The sequence below is a fragment of the Scyliorhinus torazame genome, chromosome 12 (assembly GCF_047496885.1).
Source record: "Scyliorhinus torazame isolate Kashiwa2021f chromosome 12, sScyTor2.1, whole genome shotgun sequence".
NCBI lineage: Eukaryota > Metazoa > Chordata > Chondrichthyes > Carcharhiniformes > Scyliorhinidae > Scyliorhinus > Scyliorhinus torazame.
The window spans coordinates 92,725,791-92,745,637 of NC_092718.1; positions in this window are offsets into that span (position 1 = coordinate 92,725,791).

Sequence of the window (19,847 nt, forward strand, 5' to 3'; positions counted from 1 at the left end):
AATCCTGCCTTAGCCAGCGCGTCGGCTTTTACATTTCCAGGGGGGGAGGAACGATGGTGGCTGCGGACTTTTATAATGCCAAAAGTCATGTTCTTGGCTTTTTCCAGAATATGGCGGAGTAATGGGGCTGAGGGGAGGGGTTTCCCATCCGCGGAAACAAATCCTCTTGTTTCCCAGAGGGGCAGAAATTCAGTGAGGCTGTTGCAGACGTATAGACTGTCTGAATATATGTCTGCTGGGCTGGGGAAGGAATCTGGGTGCTCTACAATGTAAGCGATGGCCGCAAGCTCTGCTGCCTGCGCGCCTAAGTGTCCGGGTAATTTTAATGCGATTTCCTCGAGGGTGCGTCCCTGCGCGTCCTCCACATAAATCCCACAACCTGTTATGCGTTGCCCATCCAGGATCATGGAAGATCCATCCACATAAATCCTGATGGGGTCACACGTGTCCGGGTGAGGGGGTTCTGAGATGGAGTGGCTAGTTTTCTGGGGGGTGTTTTGGCTATAAAGGGGCCTGTATTATGGTGGGGCGAGATGATTTCACACTCATGGGGGGTTCCGGGGTACCGTAGGATTGTCCGCTAAGTATGTGTGAGTCTTTGTCCGTTTTACTGTGATGTCCCGTCCTTGTAAGAGAAGGGTCCACCTAGCAGCGCGGATTTGGCTGACGGTACCGTCTTTAAGTCGTCCGTCTAGTAAAAGTTGGGTGGGGGTGTGTTCGGTCAAGATGGTGATGGGGTTCAGTCCGGTAATGTAGGAAAAGTACTGGACTGCCCAGAAAACTGCAAGCAGGTGCCTCTCACAGGCTGAGAATCCCTGCTCCACAGCATCTAAAATTCGGGAGGCATAAGCTCCGGGTCTTAGCTGGCCGTGCCGTTCCTGCAGGAGCACGGCTGAAAGGGTGCGGTCTGTGGTCGCTACCTCTATGGCGTAAGGGGAAAGCGGGTCGAGAACTTGTAGTGCGGAGGCGGCTATGAGCGCCTGTTTTAATGATTCCACAGCCTCCATATGCTGCGGACCGGAGGGCTGAAACATGTTGGGGAAGGGGCAATTTAGCGATCGAGTCAATTCTTTTGTGCTCGATCTCGCGTTTGCCGTGTGTGATGATAGTACCCAAATATATCACCTTTTCTTCCAATATCTGGGCCTTTTTGGGGTTTACTTTACAGCCAATGGAGTGTAGTAATTCCAGGAGTTCGGACAGAAGCTCAATGTGCTCTTCCTTTGTGTCTGTCTGCAGTAGTCGATCGTCTACGTACTGTACCAGGCATTCGGGGCGAGAAAATGTTGCTAGTCCGTTTGCCAGCTGTCGGTGGAAATGGAAGGGGAGTTGTGGAAGCCTTGTGGCAGGCATGTCCACGTGTACTGCTGCGCTCTGAAAGTGAAGGCAAATTTATACTGGCACGCCTTTGCCAATGGAATGGACCAGAACCCATTACTGACGTCCAAAACCGTGAAATATCGGGCATGGAGTCCCTGTTTGAGCATGGTCTCGGGACTTGTTGCAACGGTGGGGGCTGCTGCGGGGGTGACTTTATTGAGTTCCCGATAATCAATGGTCAAACGCCATGATCCGTTGGGTTTCCTTACTAGCCAAATCGGGGCATTATTAGTTGAGGCTACTGATCTTAGGACGCCCTGTTCTAATAAGCTTTCTATGACCTTTAGGATTTCTCCCTCTGCTTCTAGGGGAAATCCGTACTGTTTTTGGTGTCATGGGTCCGGTCCGGTTATCTGTACGGAACCGGTCATCCGTCCACAGTCGTGTTTGTGGGTTGCAAATTCTGCCCTGTTCTTTTGCAGGACTGCCCTAACCTGTCGGTCCGTGCTGAGTGTGGTGGGGTTGAACCAAAACTCGCCTACTGCGCTAATTTTGTTCATGTAGTCCCCTATATTGAGCGTTGCGGGGGCTCTACGGGATTTCGCCATCTTCCAGACACACTGGTTGACTGGATCGAAAGAGAGGTGGTGAGAGTTCATAAAGTCAATCCCTAAAATGTGCTCTGCTTTTGGGGGCAGGTCGACTAACACTATGGGGTGTTTTGTATTAATGGTTCCGATCTGGATGGGTACAAGGGTCCGCAATTGTAGCATTCTTGCGGTTTTGCTGGGGGGCTGCTCTTTCCCTCGTTTACCCAGGCGGGGTTGTGGAGAGTGGTTCTTACTGCCTGCACGTCTGCAGCAGCTTGGTTTTCCTCAGGGGTTCTAGCTGCGGGTTTACCGTGAGCCGCTTGTTCCCAAACGCGGGACAATCTTTTGACCACCCACTTCTCATTATGAGCCTCCTCCGAGGGGTCATAATTACTACAGGCATTCTGTCCTGCTTCCGTGGCATGGGAGATAAGGGTGCGGGTCCATTTGGCCATATTGTCTGTGGACAAATGGGCACGGTCTGCGTTGCCGAAAACGGCTTCAAAGTGAATCCACAAGCGTCCTGCGAACGCTGTGGGGTGTTCAGAACTTTTCTGTCTGCACTTATTCAGACCGTCTACGGGGTCGCGGTATGCATTTCTGCAAGGGTGCCTCCTCCTACATTCTGTGGGTCGGGAAGGGCTGCTGCGACCGATGGGTCTAAGCTGAGGACCGTGAGCTTTACCTGCTCCTTTTCATCCAGGCCGTTCATGGTCGCCTGGTGTTTGACGGTGGCAAAGAAATGGTGTGGGTCTGAAGCGGGGAGGAACGGTGTGATTTTCGCACACGCGTCCCGTAATTGGGTCACTGTGAGGGGTTGGAATATAAGACTTCCACCTCGTCTGCTGTGGCGGTGCAGTGGGTTGTTACAGGGTTCATAGGAGCCTGTCTTATCTGCTGTGTGGGGGGGTGGGGGTGCTCTCCTCCTTTGGGGTTTTCCCTGCGCACATGCTCCCTGAACATATCTCTGCGCTGTCTCTTGCAGTTCTTCCCAATCAGGGCCGTCTTCCTGGTCTAAACCTGCCCCAAAGGTGTCTTGGAATCCCTTTTGGACAGAAAGCATTGCTTGCAGGTCTGCAATTTGCTTTCTGCACTTTGCATGGTCCAAGGTACTCTGCCTTTGTTCCATGGTTGCAGCGTGGAGCGCTCTCAAGGCTGCCTTGAGATCACTGCATTGTTTCTGGAGTGTCTCTACCTGCTTTTCTGTTTCTTTCTTTACCAGGACTGCACGCTGCGTGTCCTGCTAAGCCTTTTCTTTTTTTTTTATTCAATATTTTATTGAAAATTTTTGGTCAACCAACACAGTACATTGTGCATCCTTTACACAATATTATAACAACACAAATAACAATGACCTATTTTATAAACAAAAAATGAATAAATAATAAATAACAAAAAATGAAAACTAGCCCTAATTGGCAACTGCCTTGTCACAAGTAACACTCTCCAAAAATATAATTTAACAGTCCAATATATAATTATCTGTAGCAACGACCTATACATACTATACAGTATATATTAACAACCCTGAGAGTCCTTCTGGTTCCCCCCCACCCCTCCCCCCCCCCCCCCCCCCCCCCGCCGATCCTGGGCTGCTGCTGCTGCCTTCTTTTTCCCATACCGTCTATCTTTCTGCGAGGTATTCGACGAACGGTTGCCACCGCCTGGTGAACCCTTGAGCCGACCCCCTTAGGACGAACTTAATCCGCTCTAGCTTTATAAACCCCGCCATGTCATTTATCCAGGTCTCCACCCCCGGGGGCTTGGCTTCTTTCCACATTAGCAATATCCTGCGCCGGGCTACTAGGGACGCAAAGGCCAAAACATCGGCCTCTCTCGCCTCCTGCACTCCCGGCTCTTGTGCAACCCCAAATATAGCCAACCCCCAGCTTGGTTCGACCCGGACTCCTACTACTTTTGAAAGCACCTTTGTCACCCCCATCCAAAACCCCTGTAGTGCCGGGCATGACCAAAACATATGGGTATGATTCGCTGGGCTTCTCGAGCACCTCGCACACCTCTCCTCCACCCCAAAAATTTTACTGAGCCGTGCTCCAGTCATATGTGCCCTGTGTAATACCTTAAACTGAATCAGGCTTAGCCTGGCACACGAGGACGACGAGTTTACCCTGCTTAGGGCATCTGCCCACAGCCCCTCCTCGATCTCCTCCCCCAGCTCTTCTTCCCATTTCCCTTTTAGTTCATCTACCATAGTCTCCCCTTCGTCCCTCATTTCCCTATATATATCTAACACCTTACCATCCCCCACCCATGTCTTTGAGATCACTCTGTCCTGCACCTCTTGTGTCGGGAGCTGCGGGAATTCCCTCACCTGTTGCCTCGCAAAAGCCCTCAGTTGCATATACCTGAATGCATTCCCTTGGGGCAACCCATATTTCTCGGTCAGCGCTCCCAGACTCGCGAACTTCCCATCCACAAACAGATCTTTCAGTTGCGTTATTCCTGCTCTTTGCCACATTCCATATCCCCCATCCATTCCCCCCGGGGCAAACCTATGGTTGTTTCTTATCGGGGACCCCCCCAAGGCTCCAGTCTTTCCCCTATGCCGTCTCCACTGTCCCCAAATCTTCTTACGCTGTAAGAATCCCTTCCTCACTCTCGGGGTCTTCCCGGCCCACACAAAACCCATGATGCTCTTTTCAATCCTTTCAAAAAAAGCCTTCGTGATCACCACCGGGAGGCACTGAAACACAAAGAGGAATCTCGGGAGGACCACCATCTTAACCGCCTGCACCCTCCCTGCCATTGACAGGGATACCATATCCCATCTCTTGAAATCCTCCTCCATCTGTTCCACCAACCGCGTTAAATTTAACCTATGCAATGTGCCCCAATTCTTAGCTATCTGGATCCCCAGGTAACGAAAGTCCCTTGTTACCTTCCTCAACGGTAGGTCCTCTATTTCTCTACTCTGCTCCCCTGGATGCACCACAAACAACTCACTTTTCCCCATGTTCAATTTATACCCTGAAAAATCCCCAAACTCCCCAAGTATCCGCATTATTTCTGGCATCCCCTCCGCCGGGTCCGCCACGTATAGTAGCAAATCGTCCGCATACAAAGATACCCGGTGCTCTTCTCCTCCCCTAAGTACTCCCCTCCACTTCTTGGAACCCCGCAACGCTATCGCCAGGGGCTCAATCGCCAGTGCAAACAATAATGGGGACAGAGGGCATCCCTGCCTTGTCCCTCTATGGAGCCGAAAATATGCAGATCCCCGTCCATTCGTGACCACGCTCGCCACTGGGGCCCTATACAACAGCTGCACCCATCTAACATACCCCTCTCCAAAACCAAATCTCCTCAACACCTCCCACAAATAATCCCACTCCACTCTATCAAATGCTTTCTCGGCATCCATCACCACTACTATCTCCGTTTCTCCCTCTGGTGGGGCCATCATCATTACCCCTAACAACCTCCGTATATACGTGTTCAGCTGTCTCCCCTTCACAAACCCAGTTTGGTCCTCGTGGACCACCCCCGGGACACATTCCTCTATTCTCATTGCCATTACCTTGGCCAGGACCTTGGCATCTACATTTAGGAGGGAAATAGGTCTATAGGACCCACATTGTAGCGGGTCCTTTTCCTTCTTTAAGAGAAGCGATATCGTTGCTTCAGACATAGTCGGGGGCAGTTGTCCCCTTTCCTTTGCCAGGGCGAGCAAGTCCACATATTTTCTATAGAATTCGACTGGGAATCCATCCGGTCCCGGGGCCTTTCCCGCCTGCATGCTCCTAATTCCTTTCACCACTTCTTCTACCTCGATCTGTGCTCCCAGTCCCACCCTTTCCTGCTCTTCCACCTTGGGAAATTCCAGCCGATCCAAGAAGCCCATCATTCTCTCCCTCCCATCCGGGGGTTGAGCTTCATATAATTTTTTATAAAATGTCTTGAACACTCCATTCACTCTCTCCACTCCCCGCTCCATCTCTCCTTCCTCATCCCTCACTCCCCCTATTTCCCTCGCTGCTCCCCTTTTCCTCAATTGGTGTGCCAGCAACCTGCTCGCCTTCTCCCCATATTCGTACTGTACACCCTGTGCCTTCCTCCATTGTGCCTCTGCAGTGCCTGTAGTCAGCAAGTCAAATTCTACATGTAGCCTTTGCCTTTCCCTGTACAGTCCCTCCTCCGGTGCTTCCGCATATTGTCTGTCCACCCTCAAAAGTTCTTGCAGCAACCGCTCCCGTTCCTTACTCTCCTGCTTCCCTTTATGTGCCCTTATTGATATCAGCTCCCCTCTAACCACCGCCTTCAACGCCTCCCAGACCACTCCCACCTGGACCTCCCCATTATCATTGAGTTCCAAGTACTTTTCAATGCACCCCCTCACCCTTAGACACACCCCCTCATCTGCCATTAGTCCCATGTCCATTCTCCAGGGTGGGCGCCCTCCTGTTTCCTCCCCTATCTCCAAGTCCACCCAGTGTGGAGCGTGATCCGAAATGGCTATAGCCGTATACTCCGTTCCCCTCACCTTCGGGATCAATGCCCTACCCAGCACAAAAAAGTCTATTCGCGAGTAGACTTTATGGACATAGGAGAAAAACGAGAACTCCTTACTCCTAGGTCTGCTAAATCTCCACGGGTCTACACCTCCCATCTGCTCCATAAAATCTTTAAGTACCTTGGCTGCTGCCGGCCTCCTTCCAGTCCTGGACTTCGACCTATCCAGCCCTGGTTCCAACACCGTATTAAAATCTCCCCCCATTATCAGCTTTCCCATCTCTAGGTCCGGAATGCGTCCTAGCATCCGCCTCATAAAATTGGCATCATCCCAGTTCGGGGCATATACGTTTACCAAAACCACCGTCTCCCCCTGTAGTTTGCCACTCACCATCACGTATCTGCCCCCGTTATCCGCCACTATAGTCTTTGCCTCGAACATTACCCGCTTCCCCACTAATATAGCCACCCCCCTGTTTTTCGCATCTAGCCCCGAATGGAACACCTGCCCCACCCATCCTTTGCGTAGCCTAACCTGGTCTATCAGTTTCAGGTGCGTTTCCTGTAACATAACCACATCTGCCTTAAGTTTCTTAAGGTGTGCGAGTACCCGTGCCCTCTTTATCGGCCCGTTCAGCCCTCTCACGTTCCACGTGATCAGCCGAGTTGGGGGGCTTCCTACCGCCCCCCCTTGTCGATTAGCCATCACCTTTTTCCAGCTCCTCACCCGGTTCCCACGCAGCTGTATCTTCCCCCAGGCGGTGCCTCCCCGCCCATCCTCTCCCATACCAGCTCCCCCTCTCCCCAGCAGCAGCAACCCAGTAATTCCCCCCTCCCACCCCCCCCGCTAGATCCCCCGCTAGCGTAATTACTCCCCCCATGTTGCTCCCAGAAGTCAGCAAACTCTGGCTGACCTCAGCTTCCCCCCGTGACCTCGGCTCGCACCGTGCGACGCCCCCTCCTTCCTGCTTCTCTATTCCCGCCATGATTATCATAGCGCGGGAACCAAGCCCGCGCTTCTCCCTTGGCCCCGCCCCCAATGGCCAACGCCCCATCTCCTCCACCTCCCCTCCTCCCCCCATCACCACCTGTGGGAGAGAGAAAAGTTACCACATCTCAGGATTAGTACATAAAACCCCTCTTTGCCCCCCACATTCGCCCCACCACTTTGTTCGAACGTTCTTTTTAATAACCCGCTCTTTCCAGTTTTTCTTCCACAATAAAAGTCCACGCTTCATCCCCATCTCAAAGTAGTGGTGCCTCCCTTGATATGTGACCCACAGTCTTGCCGGTTGCAGCATTCCAAATTTTATCTTCTTTTTATGAAGCACCGCCTTGGCCCGATTAAAGCTCGCCCTCCTTCTCGCCACCTCCGCACTCCAGTCTTGATAAACGCGGATCACCGCGTTCTCCCATTTACTGCTCCGAGTTTTCTTCGCCCATCTAAGGACCATTTCTCTATCCTTAAAACGGAGGAATCTCACCACTATGGCTCTGGGAATTTCTCCTGCTCTCGGTCCTCGCGCCATCACTCGGTATGCTCCCTCCACCTCCAACGGACCCGCCGGGGCCTCCGCTCCCATTAACGAGTGCAGCATTGTGCTCACATATGCCCCGACGTCCGCTCCCTCCACACCTTCAGGAAGACCAAGAATCCTCAGGTTGTTCCTCCTTGCGTTGTTTTCCAGTGCCTGCAACCTTTCCACACATTGTTTCTGATGTGCCTCCTGCGTCTCCGTCTTCACCACCAGGCCCTGTATATCGTCCTCATTCTCGGCTGCCTTTGCCTTCACGACCCGAAGCTCCCGCTCCTGGGTCTTTTGTTCCTCCTTTAGCCCTTCGAGCGCCTGTAGTATCGGGGCCAACAGCTCTTTCTTCATTTCCTTTTTGATCTCTTCCACACAGCATTTCAAGAACTCTTGTTGTTCAGGGCCCCATGTTAAACTGCCACCTTCCGACGCCATCTTGGTTTTTGCTTGCCTTCCTTGCCGCTGTTCTAAAGGATCCACTGCAATCTGGCCACTCTCTCCTCCTTTTTCCATCCGTATCCAGGGGGGATTCCCTTCTGGTTTACCGCACAGTGTTTTTAGCCGTCAAAATTGCTGTTGGGGCTCCTATCAAGAGCCCAAAAGTCCGTTTCACAGGGAGCTGCCGAAACGTGCGACTCAGCTGATCATCGCCGCACCCGGAAGTTCCCTGCTAAGCCTTTTCATACTGGGACTGGAAACTACTCAAGTGCCAGACAAGACTGGTGACCTCGTTTGGCATCAGCCACCTCTTCGTCCTTTGCTGATAATTTCCTTTTTAATTCCAAGTTCTCTTTCTCAACATCGCATACATCGATTTTACTCATACGATGTATGCCTTCTATTTCTTTGTGGAGCGTCCTGACGACCTCCTCTGTGCCTCGCAATTGTGCCAGACAGGATACAATTGCCATCGGCTTGCGCGCTTTTGCTAAGCTCTTTTTATGGATCTCACTCAGGTTCTCCCACCAAGTATGTCCTATGCTTCCGGGACCTGAATCGTCATTATTGCAGAAATCATTCCACATGGGTCATCCTTTGCCCTGCAGAAATTTGCGAATTTCCACTTCCCAAATGGGACACTGTCCCACTCTAACGCTGCTGATCGATGCGACCGCAAATTCTTCGGGGTTCATGAGGCGCTGCATTGCCTGCATGGCTATCTCTCTTATCTGCTCGTTAAGTTCAAATTTGGAACAGGGGGCTAAGGTGGTGTCGTAGATGCGGGTACGGCTTACGCTAATTTCCGAAAATACCGACTTCCGACAGTTTTGACGCAACAAAATCTATCAGTTTTACCTTATAACCCTGTTAGTTACGCATGCATACACACACTTCCGAATTGTGAATTATTAACCAGAACTGCTTGAACACTTGTGGTTTTTTTGTTTTTGTTTTCGATTGGATTCTATTCAAATTGTTGGGGTTCTCCCGGAGTGGTTTTCCACTTCTATGTCGGGTCCCGGCGGAGTCGCCAATTATGTTGCTCTTTTTAGCCTTAGTTTATTAGCTCTGATTACGTCACCTTTGCTCACGAGTCGCCAGGTATCTTTCTGATACCGCCACGTGGTTCAAGTTCAAGTTATGATTAATAAGTCAGCACACCGCTTAGTAAGATTGAAATCAACGGTCATTTATTATATACAAGTAATGTTTACATAATAATCCTACTATCTATATAATAAACCTATCACTACTGGCCAATACTTAACTTTAGGAAGAGCCCACCAGGTCAGGGAAACAAATGGCTTATCCAATCGGATCTGGCCCGCGGGATTCAAAAGGCTGCTACAGGTCGATGGCTAGGTGTCTTTATCGGATAGCGATCGCTGGACTCAAACTTACGGTTGCCGGTTGCTGTTCTTGCGGAGGTCTCGAGCAGGCGAAGAGAAGAGAGAGATCTGAACTTGGCCCCTCACTTTATAGGGCCCAGGGGCTTCCCGCCTCCCGGGGTGGCCCTTGAAAAATTGTGAGGTGATTCCCCGATCGGGGGGTGGTCGTTCACCTGCCTTTGTTTCGGCCACTGCAGGCGCCAACAGGTCTGGCCCGGTATTCAATTGCTAATATGTTGCAATTGTTCCCGGGGATAGCTGATTAAACTGCAGATGTCTGGGTGGATGGGCTGTTAATAGCCCTGAGTATCGATCTGCGCCAACTTCCCCAGAGCCGAATATGCTATTCTGTCTGCAGCTGTCCGTTTGTGTCTTGTTACCTGCTTTTCCCAGCAGCCTTTCCGGTTAGCCATTTTAAATCGGGTTTTGGCCAAATTAATCGGGAAGCAGCCGTTTTATGTGGCTACATTAGGCTACGACCGCATAGCCTAGGCTAATACTATATTACAAGTATTTATGAAAAAGTAATAAAAGGGTGAATTTGTGTTAAATTACAGGTGTTTATTATGAAAAGTGTTCAAATAATGGTAAAGTTGTGTTACATTACCTTCGCCTATGAGTTTTGGTGGCCTAGTATTGCCTAACTTAGGGCAGCATGGTAGCATTGTGGATAGCATAATTGCTTCACAGCTCCAGGGTCCCAGGTTCGATTCCAGCTTGGGTCACTGTTGGTGCGGAGTCTGCACATCCTCCCTGTGTGTGCGTGGGTTTCCTCCGGGTGCTCCGGTTTCCTCCCACAGTCTAAAGATGTGCAGGTTAGTTGGATTGGCCATGATAAATTGCCCTTAGTGTCCAAAATTGCCCTTAGTGTTGGGTGGGGTTACTGGGTTATGGGGGAGGTGTTGACCTTGGGTAGGGTGCTCTTTGCAAGAGCCGGTGCAGACTCGATGGGCCGAATGGCCTCCTTCTGCACTGTACATTCTATGATAAACTTAGTCTAGCCTAGCATAGGCTAGCTTGAACATAGACTAGTTTCGCCTATTTAGCTTATTTATTATAAAACTTTATAAATGGGGCTTTACTTTCTGAGAAGGGGTTTTTAAAAAAAACGTTTCCCAGAAAGTAGACCTAAGTTTTTTTCCTTTCAAAGCATGCGACAATTGTCGCCAGACTCAAATTGATTAATTTTTTGTTGTATATATTTCAACAATCCCAAAGTTTGAGAGTCAGTAGCACAGATGTTGTAAAGGTTGAGTGTCGCGTTAAGTTGGCTGTTCTGCTCTGGCTAATGTAATTTTTTTCCCTTTTTAACAGAAGTCAAGACCCTAGAGGAATAACAATGAGTTCACAAAAGTACTTAAGTGGATACCAAAACGCAAACTCAATGAAAAGCGATCTGACAAAATTTCTAAATGTCAAAAACTAACAAACTATTTTGCAATGTCAAGTTTGTCAACACCTACAGTTGAAACAAGCCAAGCAAACACCATTGAAGCCAGTGATAGTGCACAAACTGTGGGAGCTCTTTCTAGCAATATTCAACCCACTGTTGACGCTTTTGATACAGATGACGATCACAGTGGTCAACATGAAAGTTCTGCGGAACAAGCAGAGACTGAGCAGAAACATAAAACAAGAAGCAAATTCAGTGATTTCAAAGAATACAGTGACCTCGAAAACTGGCCCATAACAGTTGATAATGATTTCATACAGAATTGTTTAATGCAAGACATAGGTTTTTTTCAAAATAAAAAAACAGATGATGTATATACCGAATCAAGCAGGGTTTACATGGAGCAAAACAGAAGTTTATCAAACAAATATTTTGAAAAAAGATTGAAAAATGGCCAGACTGTGATGAGATCCTGGTTATTTTACTCAAAGAGCAAAGGCTGTATGCACTGTTTTGTTTGCAAACTCTTTTCTAAATGCCAAACATCACTTACAACAGGTGGGGTTTCTGACTGGATGAATGTACTCAGAACTCTGGAGAATCATGAAGACAGCATGGAACATAAGAGGGTGATGTTGTGTTGGATGACAAGAAAGTCAAATAAAAATACTGTGGATCAGCAACTTGAAGAACAGATGAGAAAAACCATCCAGTACTATTTTGAAGTACTGAAAAGAGTTGTAGCTGTTATAAAGTTTTTAAGTGAAAGAGGTTTGGCATTTAGAGGTCATGAGGAGAAGTGGTGCTCAGCAAATAATGGAAACTTCATGGGGGCCATTGAACTTATTGCAGAGTTCGACCCATTTTTACATGAACATCTCGAGAAATGTAAAAATGGAAAAAGTAAATGCTACTATCCAAATCAGCGTATGAAGAATTGATAGAAATCACGGGAAAACATGTGCAAGATGAAATTGTGAATCAAATCAACAACCTAGACACCAAATACTACTCTATTATTGTTGACTCTACACCTGACCTGACACATGTTGACCAGCTGGTAATTGTGGTTCGATACTGCTATAATGGAAAACCTTGTGAGAGATTTTTAACATTTTTACTGATAGAAAACCATTCATCCATGACCTTGTTCAACAAAATACAACAAGTCCTGGGTGAACATAAGCTTTCACTTGAAAATATCCATGGTCAGGCCGACAATAATGCATCTAACATGAAGGGCTCGGAGAAAGGGCTGCAAGCACTCTTTAAAAACATTAACAGGTATGCAGACTATGTACCATGTGCAACCCATTCACTTAACCTTGTTGGAGAAAAGGCAGTGTCTACTGTACCTGAAGTTGTTGACTATTTTGGCATTTTGCAGGAGCTGTATGTTTTCTTTACTGGATCTCCACGAAGATGGGGGATTTTAACCACACAGGGCAATCTATATTTTTCTTGAAAGAGCTTAAGTGTAACGAGATGGTCTGCACACTATGAAGCAGTCCGGGAAATTAAAAATGGATATATGGGTATTTTACAAACTCTCAAACATATTTCTGAAGACTCAGAAGAGAAGCCTAAATGTAAACGAGATGCAAAGAATTTATACCACAAGTTGGTATAGCTGGAATATGCTATTTTAACATTTGTTTGGGAAGAAGTGCTGGAGCTTTTCAACAAAACAAGTAAGAAACTCCAAACCCCTGGTTTTGATGTATTTGAAGGTTATCTTCTGCTATCATCTTTACTTTCGTTTGTTAAAGAACTCAGAGAAAATTCAGCCGATAGGATTGCACACTATGAATCAGAAGCAAAAGGTTTGTGTGAAGATATCACCTCAAGTTATTCTGATGCTTCGAAACGCATTGTTACAAGGAAATTTTCAGATGGAACAAGTGGTATTGCTTCTTTGAGAGGAGCTGACAAATTTAGGATAGAAGTTCTATATCAACTCTATGACTGCTTGATAATCCAGTTACGCAAGAGGATTGACCCATATGAGCAGATTGCGAAAAGGTTCAAGTTCCTCGCAGAATTGGTGAACAATTCTGAAATTGATGAAGACAGTATTAAACTTATATCGTATTACAAAGATGATATTGACCACAATTAGTAAACGAGTGTTGTCAGTTCAAAGAATATTTGCACCTCTGGAAATCCCAGTACACAGAAGAAAACATGCCATCTAAAATGCAATGCGCAGAAGTTCTTCAGCTTATTTGTGAGCAACACCTAATTGAAGTGTTCCCCAATATTACTACTGCGCTTAAGCTGTACTTGACAATGCCTATCACGAGCTGTGAAGCAGAAAGGAATTTTTCAAAGCTATCCTTCATAAAGAACAAATTTTGGTCTCCCATGACTGAAGAGCGCTTAAATTCTTTATGCATATTGTCTCTAGAAAATGACATTGCAAGGAAGCTCTCATATGACAAAACTGTACGTGAATATGTTGCTAGAAAAAACAGAACAGTATTTTGTAAAATGTGCTTCATAGTATTCTCATAGGTGTCTAAAATAAAAGATTATATTGACTGTGGTCTTTTCTATGTTTTATTTCATCATTCTATGATGCATCATGCATGCTGTTGGGGCTGTCATGGGGCTGTTTAGTACAGAGCTAAATCGCTGGCTTTGAAAGCAAACCAAGGCAGGCCAGCAGCACGGTTCAATTCCCGTACCAGGCGCCGGAGTGTGGCGACTAGGGGCTTTTCACAGTAACTTCATTTGAAGCCTACTTGTGACAATAAGTGTTTTTCAATGTATATAACATTTCCCTAATTTTCATCCCCCCATAACTCGAAAACTATAAGGCATAGGAAATTTCTATTCACACCAGCGACTTTGATATGTGAGATAATCCAGTACAGCAATTTTAATCAAAATCTGAGATGTAGTGGTTAAATTTTTAAAACATTTGTGGTGATGTCATGAAACAACCCCATTGAAGAAGATAACAGTGTAGTTACCCAGGCCTCGTTGCTGGTTGCGAAGGGGCCCCCATAACAGTTCAAGCTTCAGGGCCCCAAAAATGTAGGTCCGACACTGAACTTGGCATTGACATTCAACAGCGATATTGGACGGTAGGACCCACACTGCTCCGGCTCCTTGACTTTCTTTAGGATCAGAGGTATTGAGGCCTGCGCCAACGTCGTGGGGAGCTCACCCTTCTCCCTCGCCTCATTAAATGCCCTCACCAGCAGGTACCCCAGGTCACCCTAAAACTTTTTATAAAACTCTACTGGGAAACCATCCGGACTCGGGGCCTTCCCTGCCTACATAACCCCCATACCCTCCAGCAATCTAATGGGCGCCCCCAACCTCTCTACCAGGCCCTCCCCTACCCTGGAGAATTCCAGCCCGTCCAGAAAATCCCACAATCCCTCCATTGGGGGTTCCGATTCATAAAGCCTCCTATAAAACACCTCAAACACCCCATTCACCCCCACCGGATCGAATACCGCCCCACTCTTGCCGTCCTTCACCCTGCCAATTTCCCTCACCGCCTTCTGCTTCCTGAGCTGGTGGACAGCATCCTGCTGGCCTTCTCCCCATACTCATACACTGCCCCTCAGGCCCTCCGTAACTGCCCAGCAGCCTTCCTTGTGGACAACCCAAACTCCATCTGGAGCTTCTGTCTCTCCTTCAACAATGCCGCATCCTGGGCCTCCGAGTACCTTCTGTCCACCTGCATAATGCTCACAGTTGATGAGCTGGAGTCTGAGCTTCAGACGCTGCAGCACATCAGGGAGGGGAGAGGTACCTGGGCGCTGTGTTCCAGGAGGTAGTCCAGGACATAGGTAGAACAAGCACAGAGGTTCTGCTATGGGAGTATGAACAACCAGGAGCTAAATTACAAAGCAGAACCAAAAAGATAATAATCTCTGAATTACTATCTTGAGCTACAAGTTAATTGTCATAGGGTCAATAAGATTAAGAAGGCAAACGCGTGGCTCAAAGATTGGTGTGGGTTTGAATTCATGGGACATTGGCACCAGTACTGGGGAAGAGGGGATCTGTTCCGAAGGGATGGTCTTCAGCTCATGCTGGGACCAGAATCCTGGCGAATTGCATAGCCAGGGCTGTGACTAGGCCTTTAAACTAAATAATGGGAGTTGGGGGGGTGGGGGGGGGGGGGGGGGGGGGGGGTGTTCAGTTGTATGGAGATTTGGAAAATCAAAGTTAAAGGAGAAGGTAGAAGTGCAGGTTAATGACAAGGACTTTAAACTAGTTAAAGGAACCGAGGGCTCAGAAGTGAGTAAAGTTTCCAGAACACATAATGGAACAAAGTATAGAAGGTGGCAGGCATCTAACTTCAGGCAGAGCAAAAAAGGGGACAAATATTAGATGGGAGGTGGTCAATGCAGTACTGAGGGTGTTGTACCTAAATGCACGCAGTATACCGAACAAGGTAAATGAGCTTGTTGTGCACATTGAAATTGGCCGGTACGATGTTGTGGGCATCACAGAGACAGGGCTGCAAGGGGACAGGGCTGGAATCTAAATATCCAAGGATATGTGCCCTATCGAAAGGACAGACAGATGGGCAGTGGGGCTGGGTTGCATTGTTAGTAAAGAATGAATTTGAATTGATAGCAAGAAGCGATATAGGATAGGAAGGCATAGAACCTTTGTGGGTAGTTGAGGAATCGCAAAGTAAAAAAGACCCTGATGGGAGTTATGTACAGGCTCCTAGCAGTAGTCAGGATGTGGGGCAAAAAATAAATCAGGAGATAGAACAGGCATGGAAAAAAGGCAATATTACAATAATCATGGGGGACTTCAACACGCACGTGGACTGGCAAGATCAGGTTGGTAGTAATATAAAAGAAGATAGCAAGATTTTTTTCAATATATAAAAGGTAAGCGAAAGGCAAGAATTGACATGGAACCACTGGAAAATTAGGCTGGAGAAGTAGTAATATGAAATAAAGAAATGGCAGAGGAACTGAGTAGTTATTTTGTGTCAGTCTTCATGGTGGAAGACACCAGTGGGATGCCAGGACTCCAGGAAAATCAGGGGGCAGAGGTGAGTGTAGTGGCCACCACCAAGGAGAAGGTGCTGGGGAAACAAAGGTCTAAGGTGGATAAATCACCTCAACCAGATGGACTACACCCCAGGGTTCTTAAAGAGATAGCTGAGGAGGTTGTGAAGGCATTGGTGGTGATCTTTCACTGGAGGCAGGGAAGTTCCCAGAGGTTTGGAAAACGGCTAATGTAACACCATTGTTTAAGAAGGGAGGCAGAAGCCAATTAGCCTGACTTTGATCATTGGTAAGATTTTAGAGTCCATTATTAAAGATGAGATTGCAGAGTACTTGGAAGTGCATGATAAAATAGGACTGAGTCAGCACGGCTTCAAGGGGAGGTCATGTCTGACAAATCTGTTGGAATTCTTTGAGGAGGTAACAAGGAAGTTAGACAAAGGAGACCAGTGGTCAAGATCTATTTAGATTTCCAGAAGGCCTTTGACAAGATGCCGTATCAGAGGCTGGTAAATAAGTTAACAGTCCATGGTGTTAAGGGTAAGATACTGGAATGGATAGAGGACTGGCGGCTGGCAGAGAGTGGGGATAAAGGGGTCTTTTTCAGGATGACAGTTGGTGACTAGTGGTGTGCCTCAGGGGTCAGTGCTGGAACCACAATTTTTCACAATATACATTAACAATCTGGAAGAAGGAACTGTGGGCAATGTTGCTAGAGTTGCAGATGACACAAAGATATGCAGAGGGACAAGTAGTATTGAGGAAGCAGGGGGGCTGAAGGATTTGGACAGGCTTAGGAGAGGCAGATGGAATACAATGTGGAAAAGTGTGAGGTTATGCACTTCAGTAGGAAGAATGGAGGCATAGACTATTTTCTAAATGGGAAAAGGCTCAGGATATCAGAGGCACAGAGGGACTTAGGAGTCCTAGTTCAAGATTCTCTTAAGGTTAATGTGCAGACCCGCAGTGTCCCAAGCCAGGAATCGAACCTGGGACCCTGGCGCTGTGAAGCAACAGTGCTAACCACTGTGCTACCTTGCCACCCACATATAAGGAGCGGTTGAGGGCTCTGGGTCTATACTCATTTCAAGTTTCGAAGGATGAGGGGGGATCTTATTGAAACTTACAGGATACTGAGAGGGCAAGATAGAGTGGACGTGGAGATGATGTTTCCACGAGTAGGAAAAACTAGAACCCGAGTGCACAGACTCAGACTGAAGGGACGATGTTTTAAAATTGAGTGGAGGAATTTCTTCAGCCAGAGGGTGGTGAATCGGTGGAATTCTTTGCCGCAGAAGGGTGTGAAGGTCAAATCACTGAGTGTCTTTAATCCAAATTATACTGCATCTGCCATTGATTTGCCCACTTGCCCAACCTGTCTCGATCATGCTGTAGGATCTCTGCATCCTCATCACAATTCACCCTCCCCCCCCCAACTTGGTATCATCCGCAAACTTTGAGATGTTACATCCAAATCAGTAATATATATTGTGAATAACTGGGGTCCCAGCACCAATCCCTGTAGCTCCCCACTAGTTACTGCCTGACAATTTGAGAAGGACCCATTCATCCCTACTCTTTGTTTCCTCTCTGCCAACCAGTTTTCTCTCCACCTCAATACATTTCCCCCAATCCCATGTGCTTTAATTTTGCACAATAATCCCTTATGCAGGACTTTGTCAAACGCCTTCTGAAAGTCCAAATATATCACATCAACTGGTTCCCCCTTGTCAACTGTACTGGTTACATCTTCAAAGAATTCCAACAGATTTCTCAAGCATGATTTTCCCTCCATAAATCCATGCTGACTCTGACTGATTCCGTCACAGCTTTCTAAATGTTCCGCTATAAAGTCCTTGATAACGGATTCAAGCATTTTCCCCACTATCGATGTTCAGTTTACTGGTCTATAATTCCCTGCTTTCTCTCTACTTCCTTTTTGAATATTGGAGTGACGTGAGCAACCTCCAACCTGCAGGAACAATTCCAGCATCTTTAGAATCCCGGAAGATGACGACCAATGCATCCACTATTTCCAGAGCCACCTCCTTAAACACTCTGGGATGCAGATTCTCAGGCCCTGGGGGTTTATCTGCCTCCAATCCCATCAAATTTGACAGCACCATTTCTCTACTAATAGAATTTACAGTGCAGGAGGCCATTCGGCCCATCGAGTCTGCACCGGCTCTTGGAAAGAGCACCCTACCCAAGCCCATACCTCCACCCTATCCCAATAGCTCAGTAACCCCATCTAACACTAAGGGCAATTTAGCATGGCCAATCCACCTAACCTGCACATCTTTGGACTGTGGCAGGAAACCGGAGCACCCGGAGGAAACCCACACACACACGGGGAGAACATGCAGACTCCGCACAGCCAGTGAACCAAGCCGGGAATCGAACCTGGGGCCCTGGAGCTGTGAAGCATTTGTGCTAACCACTAGGCTACTGCGCTGCCCTCAATGTTGATCATCCCCAGTTCTTCCCTCTCACTAAACCTTTCATTCGCCAACATTTCTGGTATCTGATTTGTGTCCTCTTTTTGTGAAGGGAGAAACAAAGTATGTATTCAATTGCTCAGCCATTTCTTTGTCCCTTATTATGCATTCCCGTTTCTGTCTGTAAGGAGTCTACATTTGTCTTTACCAATCACTTTCTCTTCACATATCTATAGAAACTTAATGTCAGTCTTTATGTTCCCTGCAAGCTTCCTATCGTACTGTACTTCCCCCTTCTTAATCAACCCCTTTGTCCTTCTTTGCTGAATTCTAAACTGTTCCCAATCCTCAGGCTTATTATTTTTTCTGGCCAATCTGTATGCTTCTTCCTTGGATCAGGTACTATTTCTAATTTCCTTTATAAGCCATAGATTTGCCTCTTACCTCCTTTGCTTTTGTGTCAGACAGGAATGAACAGTAACGAATGAACAAATAACTAAAATGTCTAAGAGAATACAGTTGGGAATGACGTCTATCACTAATTTACACGAAAATACAGCAAATTCTAACGGGACTGATAACAACTCCTGACAAGAACCTTCTGAAGCAGCACATGGTGCATCTTGGGTCCTGGGACTCCGTACTCACCCCACTTGCTGGTTGGATGGTCGAACTACAACAATAAAACATATAACTTATAATACACTTGCAGATCATAGAATTTGATGATGAACTGCTCTTATTATATACAGATGGTAGTCTACCTATTATCACAGGTGGGAGAATGGGGTGAGAAACATATCAGTAATGATTGAATGGTGGATCAGACTCGATGGGCCAAAAGGCCTAATTCTGCTCCTACGTCTTCTTGACAGGAGTCCTCAGCAAATTCTTCACAGGCACTTCAAGGCTTGCAAACCTCACCCTATTCAACTTGTTGATACACCTTTTGATAGAGTCTCCCATCTTCCAGCAATCATATTATTATACTGCCCATTAATAAAACTGCATCTCCTGACTTCTTATCACAGTTGAGCACCCTATGTGCAACGATATCCATTGTCCTGGCTTGTAGTTGTGAGGGATAAGGTTTGATTAAATCATTAGAATGGGCCATTGTGAGGGATAAGGTTTGATTAAATCATTAGAATGGGCCATAGGATGTGGAGATAACAGGATGTGGTAAGTGAGTAAGGAAGTGGGTCAACTACCACGAACAATTGCGCTACTGCGACTGCGTAATAAACTAATGCATATTGTAAAATACGCCCCTAAGGTGAGCAACTG